Genomic DNA, 12898 nt, shown 5'->3' on the forward strand with positions numbered 1-12898 from the left:
ATATACAAAACGAATGCATTCAGAACAATTAATAGTCATACAGCTTTTAGTGCAATGTATTGTGCTTTTCTAGGTGTTTGCGTACATATTTTTTATATGAAAACTTAAGTATTTTTCCCATTAATGGAGCATATATTTCAGAATTGTTTTTCCTTTAAAAAATACATTTAATGGTTTCATATATCCAGTCCTGAAACTTTCATCAGATCTGCTTTAAACTTATTTTGTGACTGAATCCTTGGACCCTGCTTACAGCTAAATAGTCTGGAGAAATTTCTACTTTCTGGAAGGAAGCACTGCTGGGGTACTTTGGATATTTACAGCCTGTTATACCTCTCTAAATTTTTAGAATTACTAGCTATTTGACACTCACTTCTGTTTCTGCATTCCTCCTCCAAAACATATCTTCTTTTGAGGAGTTTCAATCGGCGGCTTCTCCCCCACCCTTTTTTTCAACATGCTAAGGGAGTTTCTCTATTGTTTCCACTGCCAGATTTTCTAGTTGTGGAAAGGATTCAAGAGAAACTGAATGGTGATCTATCTAGTCAGCTCACCTTCCCAAGCCAGGAAAAAGGGAAATGTTAGATTCTATCTGCTACAGTTATTACTTTGGAATTGTGATGTGAACATTCCCCCCCAACCTACACCTACAGGAAGCGTGGAATACTAACTCCAGTCTGCGTCCTTTGGCACCAGTGACTGCTCAGGCATTGAAGGCTGAGTTGACAGTGGCTTCCCCCCATGGGGCTGAATTACAGGGCCAGGAGTTGTCCTGAGGACCGGTGTGTTTGGACACGGCTGTGTCAACCCAGGAGTCATAAATATGACATGCAAATTCTAAAGTTTTCTGAGAAGTGTTAATATTTAAGAGTACATTAGGTCCAGGAATTTGGAAATCAGCAGTTTTTACTTTGAACAGATCTCCTGCCAATTGTGACATTGTTGAGTAAATTGGCAGCCTGTTTGCTGTTGTTTGCACTTTTTGAAATTTAACCTCTTGGAAAAATAGCAGCCTGAGCTGTTATATGTCTCAACATAGGCCACCAGAGAAGACCACTTAAACTTGTTTTTTTTGATCTGGAGTACAAGTTCCCCTCTAGCCCTCTAGCAACTTTCTTTCCTCCTTTTAAATCATTTTGACAGGGCATCTTTGCTGGGTTCAATTTCTATGCCCTTTGAAAACCTAGGGGCAGAGGATTTAGGATGGAACATTTGCTGCTGAAGTTTCCTTCGAATCACATTATAAAGGAAGAAAGTTTCTCAGATTTTCATGCCATAAATGCATACCTTTTTAAAGCCAGTTGACTCATGTTAATTCCATGTAACTGCATTTCAGATGGCAGATCTTTTAATGTTATTTTTGCAACACACGCAGACTTAGAATTAGCTGTGTTTGAATAATTAACAGTAATAGAGATAGTGGTCATAATGATTCAAGTCACTGCTATAAATAATATATGTTTGATATGTCCCTGCTCCATTACTTTTACATCGCAAACAAAAGTTTACTATTTCTGAGTGGATTCAGAGGAAAAGTTTGTAGAGAAGAAGTAGGCTTTGAAACAAAACTCAGTTCTAGGATATTCAGGCCTTGAATGTGTCTCTCATGCAATGTAGAGAGATTTGGATACAAAAAGATGATGATTCATGGTATTTTTCTTGGATTAAAATTGGTTCATATCTTTCTCTGCCACTAGTAACACACCATTTAGTTAGTCAAAATCTGCTTTTTTGGCTTTTTAGTCTCAAACGTCAGTTGGTAGAATTCCATAGAAAGGAGACTTTGTTTGAGACAATCAACCGTGTTGGTAAAACAATGTTTTGTTTGGAAATATCACAGACTGCTGCTTCAAAGTGCTTAATGAATGGGTGTGTGTGTGTTTCTGCAACATTTTTTTTTTAAGGAAACTAGAAGACAGGAAATACAAACCTACATATTAAAGAGTTCACCAAACGAAGAGCTTTGTGCTTTTTTAAATAAAGAAATTCTCTGCCAAGAGTTTGCCAAAATCTAATTGCAAACGGACATCACAACTTCTCACAAACAAATCAGGAAGTCCTGTGAATGGATGCCCAGTGTTTTCAAGTGCATTGCCAAGCAATCACTGCCCACTGGGCAGAGATAGAAGGAGAAATATATTGCAGTGTCTACACATGGGTGCACCAATATCCTGTAGTTCAGACCACAGCTTCATAGCTATGATAATCCCTGACTTACAAAGCCTTTGATTATTTCCATAAATGGTGAGTGCACAGTGGTCCAGACAGAAAGGGATTTTATAATTTCTAGTTTCTTGTGGAAAAACAAATGTTGGTGTCTCTTTTCCAAAGGCCTGGAAATATGGATTCTAATTTTTTTTTTTTTTTATCTAGAGTCAGTTCAGTTTTATTTTGGTACTAAGAGGCCTGAAAATCCCAACTTGTCGAGCAATAATTTTATGGATTTTTATTTTTAAACCAATACTTAATTAGACAAAAGTCAGTGAAATATTTTTGAAGCCAGATTATCCTTGGCCTACCTCTAAACATAACGAATACCATTTCTTGAGAACTCTGTGATAGACAGTATGTTACTGCTTTAAATGCTTGCAGTAATTTTAATACTTTGGATCCCTATGAGCAAGTTAATACGTTGTCAAAGAGTTCATGAAATTTATTAAATTATTTAGCTAGCAAATGGCAGGTCTAGATTTTTTAACAGAATTCTATCTTACTCTATGTCCTCAGCTCCTTATGACTGTATGATGATTTCCTTGTATCTAAAATAAGGCAAAGAACCTCACTTGACACCAAAAAAAAAAAAAATTCCATTTATAAGATAATTTTATCCATAGAATCACATTAGTATTTATTTTCAAATATCTTTCATATCTTCCTTTACTGTTTCTCAAGCTACTGCAGTGGCATAACTATTTCCACTATCTTTACCCTTAATCTGACCCAGGGCCAACAAATGTATGGCACAGAAGCTGCAACCTCCTTTCCCTTGCTCACATCAGACATCACTAGCAGAAAACCACATTCTGCTCATTGAGGCCAGCCTCAGTCTTGTGCTCCTCATCACAGCGCCCAAGGCAAACACCACCAGTTGTCTGAGTTTGCACTCCACAAAAAATACACTTGCCATTGAGGATTCACTTCCTCCTGTGCAATGTTACCAGAAACATCTCCTTAAAACATTTCTCTTGTAATTTCACTGTCCTGAACAAAATTAGTCAGAGGCTCAACATTACCTACTACCTAATATCAGATCCTATAGCTTCCCTGAGATAGTCCCAAACATTTTTTTCTGAGCCTTTTCTTCCCTCTCTTTACTCTTCTACATGGACTGTACCTTTCATGTCCTGAATTTTGCATTCTCCAATCCTTTGTGTGTTTGCTCTCCACCTAAGAATGTTGCTTTGCTCCTCTACAGTGATAAAATCATACCAATCATTGTAGATCTACCTCCTGACTATTTCAAAACCAATAGATTTCTTCTTTCCCCAAATTTCCAAATTTTCAATATAGTACAAGTTCTCTAATCTGATGAGACCAAGAGCAGTAGTTGACTGGTCAAATCAACAACAGCAACCATAACAACAATAAAAAAATGCTAAGGGAAAAAAATACATTTCATAAATATTCTACTATAAAATATTACAAAACTGTAGAGTAACTCATCAAGCTTCTTTAATTTTTCTTAATCTGTTAGTGACTGTTTCTAACCATTCATATTTAAGTCTTCATAAAGCTATCAATTTAGTTTTCATACAAAATCCTCCGACACCTCTCTTTATGCCCCATATTTCATTGATTTAACTATGTGACTTTAATAACAAGTACCACTGATAGATTTGGAACAAACATGTTTGGGCAGCATAACACTCAACTGTGAAAGCTGAGACTTCTTGAGGGCTCTGGGAAGGCAGCATGCTATGATAGTGTATTTGACTGAGTGAATGGAGAGCTGAAGCTATTCCAGGGAGTTGATTAAGTGAATAGTGAAGAGAGATTCTTCTCATTTATGTTTATAGTCTATCTCATTACTTGACAATGCTTATACAAAGATTTTGGGGCAGGGGCATAATTGTCTTTTTATGTAAACTGTTGCAGTTGACTGTGTAGGACTAGAACTTAAAGACGCCTTCGAAGTCTTCCTCACAGCAAATTATACTGGCCTTATAATGAGAAACTATGAAGTATTCAATACAGTCTGTTTGCTGATTAAACTCAGATGGCAAGGTGAAGGGAAGAGACTTTTTAGAAATCCACAGAAAAGAAACACTCCAAAGATCCACAGCCTCAAATAATATACTGTAATTGGACTGAGACAGATAGTCAGAACATAAGAATGTTTTGGAAACTAAGAGTATGGTTGCTGCACTAAATACATTTGGATACATTATGGATATAAAGCAGTGTCCAAAGCACAGAATACATTAGTGGTAACTGGGGCAATTGTTTAAATAAATAATAATATAAGAATTTACACTGAAGGACTGAAATGATATTCTAGAAGTTCAAAAAATTTTAAAACCTTTTTGTTTCCATTGTCTTAGGTATTGATGAGCCACTCTATCATTCTCTATTTAACAAAAGAGAAATGCAAAGGCTGAGAGATTTGTCCAAGTGATCTAAACATAGCTAACCAACCACAGGATACTTCAAATGTTCTTAGTTCTTAGTCAAAAGACTTAATAGCTTTCTACCAAAAATAACCACTTCAGTCAAAGAGGGAAGGATAATTGCTACTTCCACAGACAACATGAGAAACCAGCATTGTTCCAGCCCAGAGAACAACATTAAATGACCACCCATATACTCCATCACAGATTCATCTTCTCCAGCTGCAAGACCCTCATCTTTTTGGCTTCCCACCAACCTAGAATGAAGAACTAATGAATAAACAAAGCTTAAAACAGATGCAAAGGCAGTATGCATAAGAAATGCCGCTACACTTTAATTCAACCTCTGGTCAGCTACTCCTTGCTCACTGGTGCGGTCAGGGATCAAAGCCAGGTCTCTGCAGAGACTGCAGTGGTTCCACATCTGCCGATAAAAATACCTGGCTGTGCAGGACAGGAAAGCTCAACCAGGTCTTGAAGGGTCCTCAGTTTAGGCAACAGACAACCATTGGCTAGGGCTAATTCGATTCCTTCTTTTTTGCCTGGACAACAAGATACTGGTGGTTCCCGAAGACAATCAAGATTGACCAGATGTGTGGCTGTGTCAGATGCCTACTGTCCAGAGAATGCTCTGGCTGGTCAGCTGAAGATTCATCCATTAGAGATGCATTTTTTAAAAGCAGAGGTCAAACACTAAGGGCTCATAGGCCAAATTCAGCCTTCAGATGGATTTTGTGTAGGCTAAACAGCTGTCTGTTTATTCATTTTTTAAAAAGTATGAATGCATTTAGATGGGACTTTTGTCAGTTTCTGTGGTATAAATACTCTTACAATGTCTGATTTCAAGCCACCAACACGACATTCACAAACACAGAGCCGGGAAGAGATGTGCACATAAATTGTATAATATTTCCATCATACACATACAATAGGTGTAAATAAACTAAAGTGTTTATATAATGGTAAAACCTCGTAAAATAATCAGAAAATGATGAGCTTGAGTATTTAGTATCATTGCTTAATGTAACTTCTTTCATTGTACATTTTTATAATTTAAATTTTCACAATGGCTGTATTTAATAATCAGCTCTCAGAAGTCTCAAAAACTTAACCCCTGGCTCTCGTGGGTTAGTGTGAACCAGCTGCAGCACACCCTTGCATAACACGTCATGTGACCACAGCAGCCACAGCCCAATGGTTCAAGCTCTGGAGGCTGAATTTGTATCCCAGATCTCACATTTACTAGTGGTGGAGCTTGCACAAGCTACTTAACTACAGAGAACTTCAGTTTTCTCAGATTAGAACATAAGTCAATAATGTTTATTCTGTTAGCCTACAGTGAGGAGTAAAAATAATTTATGTGAAGGGCTTATTAGCACTGTCTTTGGCACATAATAATTACTCAGTAAATAATGACAATGTCTTTAACTCTAGGTAGGAATTGATTAGAATTGCTTTGTGGCTACCTTGAAATCTTGCCTGCAACACCTCAAAGAAATAAGAAATTTTAAACAGAGGAAGGAAAGAAGCAAGGGAGGCCTGAAAAGACTGGGGTGGAGGGCAACTTGAGCGCCCTGAGAAAGAAAGAACAAAATAGGATCAAAAGATAAAAAATTGGAATGAGGGAAAGTAACTCAAAAATGCAGTTGAAAATCCCAGGGCAAGCCATGTCTATGCTATCCATTAGAGATTCAGTCTCAACTTCTCACAAAGGATGTATATTCTCTCCACAAATGAAATAATTTCCTTGAGTAGACAAGTATCAAATAATCCCATGCTATTGGTTTGGCCCAGATAATTCAATCAGTAGTGGACACGTCACCCACACTCATCCTGAAATTTGAAATTTATGCCCAGAGACTGAAGTCAGTCAATGTTGGGTGCTGCCATACTGCACAACCCCGAATGGCCACCAGAAAATGAGGAAAGGAAGCCAATCAGCAGAGGTGGAGAAAAGCAATGTAGCAATACACAGAGATGGAGCTGGCCTGGCCCCATGCAGAAAAAGGACAGGAGACAAGTGCTCGTTTCTTATGAAGTCTGACAATATCCCTTAAACTTTGTTTCTGTGAGATGAACTATATTCTTTATACTAAATTTTCTTAACCTAAACAAGCTGGAGTGGGTATCTATTCCCTACAACCAAATGATTTCTGACCAGCTAATCCCTGCTGGTTTTAAAGTTTTATGAAAATATACAAAAGCACAGTATTTCACAGCTTGAGGTGATGAGATTCCAGCCCCCTGGACTGATGTATGACCAGTGGACTCAATGGAGTTCAAAGAAATTAAATAACTTGCATCAAGCGACATATTTAAGGAACAACAGGGCTTATTCTAAAGCTCAGTTCAGCTGGGTCCCAGGCAGGGCTGCCACACTCTTGTGCAGTACAATGACAATGGTGCCCTTCCAATTCAGAGTGGTAGCATGCTAAAAATCCCCTGAGACTGATACTATTCTCAAAGGTCAAATCTGTTTCTCTTTGTATTTCTTTTTATGAGTATGTCAGACAGATCAAAGCAGAAGCAGGATGTTAGTCTACTGAGAGGCAGGGTTAAACATGGAGTTTGCAATTCAGCTGACTCATGCTCCAATCTTTTCTCTTGCCCTGACAAGCTATGTGATTATGCGAAAGAGACATGACCTGTAAGTTCCAGTTTCTCTTCTAAGATGGAGATAAATAAAATTATCTAATTTATAGAGTTGTTGAAAGATTAAATAAAATGATTCATAAATATACTTAACATATGCTCCTGCCATGTAATAAACATGCACCAAATGTTAAAAATTGTTCTTGATCTTAGTATTGTCAATGGTAATTGGTCAGATAGGAGTCAGGAACCAAGTCTGGTGGGTTCTGTGTAATTCTACATTAGGATGCAATGATTTCTTTCCCTGATATAATAATGTAAGTTTATATAATCAGTAGCAAGATCCATATATGTGTATTTCTACATGATACAAGCCATTCTTCCAAAAACAGGTATTTGTTAAATCTTTTCTTAAACATGCGACTGACTTCAATCCAGAATATAGTTGAGATTTAATGTGCTTTGAAAACGGAAACTTTTATACCAGATGATTAAAAATGTGGCACTAAATGTAAAAAACCATGAATGTTAACAGTCAGCATTAAAAACAAGCAATACTTTTCCTGGAGCTTCTATGAGGCAGAGCTAACAATAATTACTAACCCAGCAGCTCAAATCAGGAAATACTATATAAGCACAGCTACACTTCATTAATGCAGAAAAACCAAACTGTTTTCAGCTAGAAGGAATCTATAATGCAACATTAAACAAGTAGAGAAGGATCAACCTAGAAACTTTGAAGGACATCATTACGGCTCTAAAATTCCATGATGCAGTGTTGATTAGGAAGATCGTGATAATCTAGAGCAGCAATCCTCAAGCTTCCGTGACACAGGAATCAACCTAACGAAGGCGTAAAAAATGCATTTTCCTGGACCCTAACCCTAGCCATTCAAATTCAGTGGTTCCATCCATAGTGTTGATCAATTATCTGTACTTTTTAATCAAGCTCTCTGGGTAATTATAATCCAGGTGATCTTGGCAGAACTCACTCTGAGAGACACTGATCTAGAATCTCAGATACAGTGAACTTTTGGATGAGAAGGAAGACAAGGTTCTGCAGACATAGCTTTTCTCAGCAGGCTTGGAATGGAGGCAGGTCTACTTCTTCAAAAAAGAAAAAACAAAACCACTCAAATTATGCCAGTCTTTCCAAGTAGCTGTACCTTGACTCTCACTGAAGCTTAAAGGGGAGTTCTGTGGAAATACCAGGTGTTAGTACTAGCTCAGTTTGTCTCACGGGAATCGAATGACTAATGTGGAGCAGCAGAAGCACAAAGGAATTTCAGGTTTAATGAGTCATTCAGTGCACAAGAGAGGTATTTGTTTCCCTAATAATCTGTAAATATAAATAATCAAGCATAGATTTCTACAATAGTGATTACCAAGTACTTATTTTTAAAACATCTCAAAAGCTAAAGGATTTTAAATTTTAGTAGTAATACACTGTACCTGATATACTGTGGTTGTACTTGCCCAGTCAAGGGAGGCAGCAGCAAAGCTTTCTACAATAGTCATCAGACTGGGATTTGGGGCACTAGAATTCTAATCTCATCTCTGATGTCAACTTACTCTGCAATTTTGGGCAAGTCCTTTCACTTCTCTGGATCTCAGAGTGGACTTGATAGCTCGAGAGTTCCTTTCTATTCTGATGATCTGTAATAAAGTGTTTACTGTGTACTGTGTACTAGGAATTGTTCTAAGCGCTTCATGTAAAAGTGAACCCATTTAATTGTCACAATCAACCTATGAAACATGTACCGTATTTTAATCCCATTTTATAGGCAAGTATACTGAGGCACCAAAAGGTTAAGTAACTTTTCCAAGGTCACTGTGCTGTTTATTTGTATTATGTAGAAATACACACATATGGATGTTGCTATTGATTATACAAACTTACATCATTATGTCAAGGAAAGAAATCATTGTATCCGAGGGTGAAAATACATAGAACCCATCGGACTTGGTCAGCTTGGCTGGGTCACTACTGTGGTCCCACATTATTCTGGATGTTTCTGTGAGGGTGTTTTTGGGTAAGATTTATACTTAAATGGTGGATTTTGAATGAGGCAGATTACCCTCCATTCTGTGGGTGGGCATCATCCAATCAGCTGAAGGTCTGTATGGAACAAAAGCTGATCTTCTGGAAGTCCCAGGTTGCCAGCAGACCAACTTCAGGCTTCATTTGCAACACAGGCTCTTCTTGGCTCACCAGCAGACTGCCTTTGGTCTTGAACTGCAACTCCTTCCCGAGTCTCTAGCTTGCCAGCCTCCCTTATCAGATTTTGGACTCACCAAGCCTCTAAAATCCTTTGAGCTAATACTTCATAAAAAATCTCTTTCTATCTATCTATCCACTTCCTACTGGCTCTGTTTTTCTGGAGAACCCTGACAAATACAGTCCCACACTAGACTACTACTGGTAATAGCAGGAGAGCCAGGCTTTGGCCCCAGACAGCCTGGCTCCCCAGGTGGGGGATAAGAAAGATTCTGCAATGCCAGAGGTTGGCCAAGCATCCCCTCTGTGAATTCAGAGTCATGTGAACGTAGACTCATAAACAGAATTTGTTCTTAATGGGTATTCTCTGTATGTCTACAGTGATGATATCGTTCAACTGGGCATAATAAATTCATGAAACATGAAGCTCCAAACAGTGATACTGAAGAAACTAATATTATACACATTTGATTACAGGAAGTTACTTAGTCTTACAGAACTGATTTCAGTAAGTAAGTGCCATCTTACAGAAAGTCCCTCATTGGCAGAGACACCTGTACCCAACCCTAGCCAAAAGATAATTCTGAGTGTATGACTCCCTGCGGCAACCTTTTCCCTTCTTATTTGTTGATCTTGCCCTCCGCTCAGTAGACACTATCCTGGAAGATTCTTGGAGTACTTGGTGGTAGTAGGTGGATTTAAAACTACCACTTAAAATTTTTATCCTATCTTATTTCAATTTAATTAAATAATTAAATAATAGTAGGTTCTTACGTTCCCTTTGTAATGTGTGCATAGAATTCAAGACCCAAATTCAGTTTTTGACCCTCTCATAAAGATGACCCTAGAGACATGACTTTGGACTGGCCCAAATATAGACATCATCAAACAATTAATTATCACCAATTGTCCAAATGCCTGGTAAGGAAAGAAGAAGCCAGAAATGTCCTGCATCTTCTTTTCACTAGAAGTTAGTTTTAGATTCCTATGACGAAGTCAACAAAGATTTTAGAGAGACTGAGGATGAGCCCCTACCTTCAAATGCACTCATTATTAAGGCATGAGAGGCTTCGCTGGTGGAGGTCAGCTGTCTCCACTACAGATGTCTGGTTTGAGCAGCTGAAGGCTGATAGCTTGGGAAAAACAGGGTGCCTCTAAAAGAAGGAAACACTTAGCTAAGGTTCGAAATCACTGGGCAATTTCTGGCATTTGTACATGGCTCAAATGTTGTCTGTAACTCCTCTGACCCAAACTATTAACTCCGAGACTTACGTAGCAGTGGAGGAAGAAGAGGAGGAAGGTGAGTTGTTTCATTTAAGACTGGCTGATCCACTGCAGCCAAACTCAGTCAGCGCAAGAAAGAGGGGTTCAGAACATTTGGCTAGTTTCCTTCCTCCCAAATGAGGTGTGCAGACTTGCCTCTCACTATTTTGGTTAAAGGCCTCCCTTCACATAAAATGTCACTGGTTATATGGGTTTGTTTGTATTATCTTTGAACTTGATGTATATTATTCTACCTTTGTCAACATCCATTCCCATTTTCTATAAGCTTTAAACTATCCCAGATGCTGAGCAAATGTGAATTCTTTGGAATGTGGCCGACCTCTGTAATCTAGTTGCACAATCACTACTCTCCGTCTCCAAATTCTGTGTAACTGTCAATTTTAAGCATGCATTATCTGGAGCATTTATATGCTGTAGTTTAAGACAGACGCCAAATGTGTAAAAACATAACCTTGACCGACTACTATCAGCATCTATGTGCCATTTAAAAGGAGAATGGACTCTCAAGTCTGAATGCTTATCTGCTGTTCACAATCATTTAATGCTTCAAAGTGTACGCTTCCAATGTCAATTCTTTAGTTGCCTGTCAAGGCACTTCCCACTAGGCATTTAGCTTCCAGTACATTCTGTACAGAATACAGCCAGAGCTTTAAGGATGTCAATTTGGATATTAAATATACGAATCAGCATCAAAGACATGTGATGTGACTTTTCCTCGGCACCGTAGTGTGACCAGCCTCCCTGTGTCCAAACTGCAGAGACACAGTGTCTTGCTTGATAAAACTGTGCGTGATGAAATTGCACCCCAAACTGTGCAATGAAGACCAGACGTGGGCATAACAAAAATGCATAGCCCACACGCCTTTTGCTGAGATTTAGATCTTCTTCTTTATCCTCCATCCTCTGCTGCAGCTTTATTATTTTGGTACTTTTTTATATTATGCTGTATACATGAAAGGAGGAAGGGCAGTCACAAACAACTAAGAACAAAGAGAACAAAGCTAATACAGGGAAGCATTTTCTTGGTCTCAGCAGACATTTGCAACATACTTTTGTGTATTATTTATGAGTTACACAGACAGGCTATGTTAACAGACCAAGGAAAGAATATTTAAAAAAGAATAAATCAGATAACTTTAGAATACTTAGGATAGGCCTGGGGAAAATATATTTCCTTTAGTCCAAAAAAAAAAAAAATCAATATCTTCCTTTTAAAAGGAAGTTTTTGAGGAAAATCTCCATGTGATATACAAACTTCCTGGAGCTTTCTAACATCAGTAGCTGTCTTTGTGCTGGCATTTTAATTGATTCCCACCTTTTTTTTTTTTTTTTTTCTTTTTTTGGGGGTCTTTCAAATGATCAATTTTGTGTACTCAGTTTGGGCATGTAATAGATTTAATTCTGTTCATAAAGAAGATTGAAAATAAATATGGTCCTAAAAAATCCAGCTTATGCCATTAAATAATTGATTAACTAAATAAAAACCACATCGTATTTTCAGTTTAACCACTTGTTTAAGTTATGTGTCAGGGATTTCTTCTATAGGAGTTGAAAAATTTGATTAATGAAAGCTGTCCTCTGTGGAAAAAAATAACTTAGCTGTTCCATATGTCATAAAAAAGCTTGACTGGAGACTGAGCAGACTATAATTCTTTCCTTTCTGGAGGAAAATGTGAAATTCTTTTCATGGCTTTTAGACTGTGATCTCAAAGCTAAATGAATTATTTTTGTCCTCAGGATTTTTCTCAACCTTATCGGGGTGACTGGCGGGGTGGGCTGTTGTAAACAGGACCCGAGTTTACCCCAGCTGTCTGAGTAGCAGCGGTGGCCTACCTCATCATTATTAACAATGCAGTGGGTCTTTAAAGATTTTGAGTTTTCAAGAGCTATATAATCAGTTAAAAATTGTAGTCTGATCAAAGGTTTGTGTATCAAGAAAAGGGTGCTAAAAAGAGAAAATCTTTCGGAAAAAATCTTAATTTTGCGTAGATCTGAAGCACTGACCTGCTTAGTTAACCTCTTGGAGTTTAGGAAAGAGCTGGGGTTTTTTTGTCTTGCATACAAGCCATTTGAGAGTCTAATCCAATTTTACTCCAGCCAATTCCCAAGCAAGAAGATGCCCAGGGAGCCCCTCAGGATTCCAGATTTCTTCATTGTCCTTTACTGGCTTGTTGAACAATTACACTGGGAGTGAGTG

This window comes from Camelus bactrianus, chromosome 5 (assembly GCF_048773025.1).
Source record: "Camelus bactrianus isolate YW-2024 breed Bactrian camel chromosome 5, ASM4877302v1, whole genome shotgun sequence".
NCBI lineage: Eukaryota > Metazoa > Chordata > Mammalia > Artiodactyla > Camelidae > Camelus > Camelus bactrianus.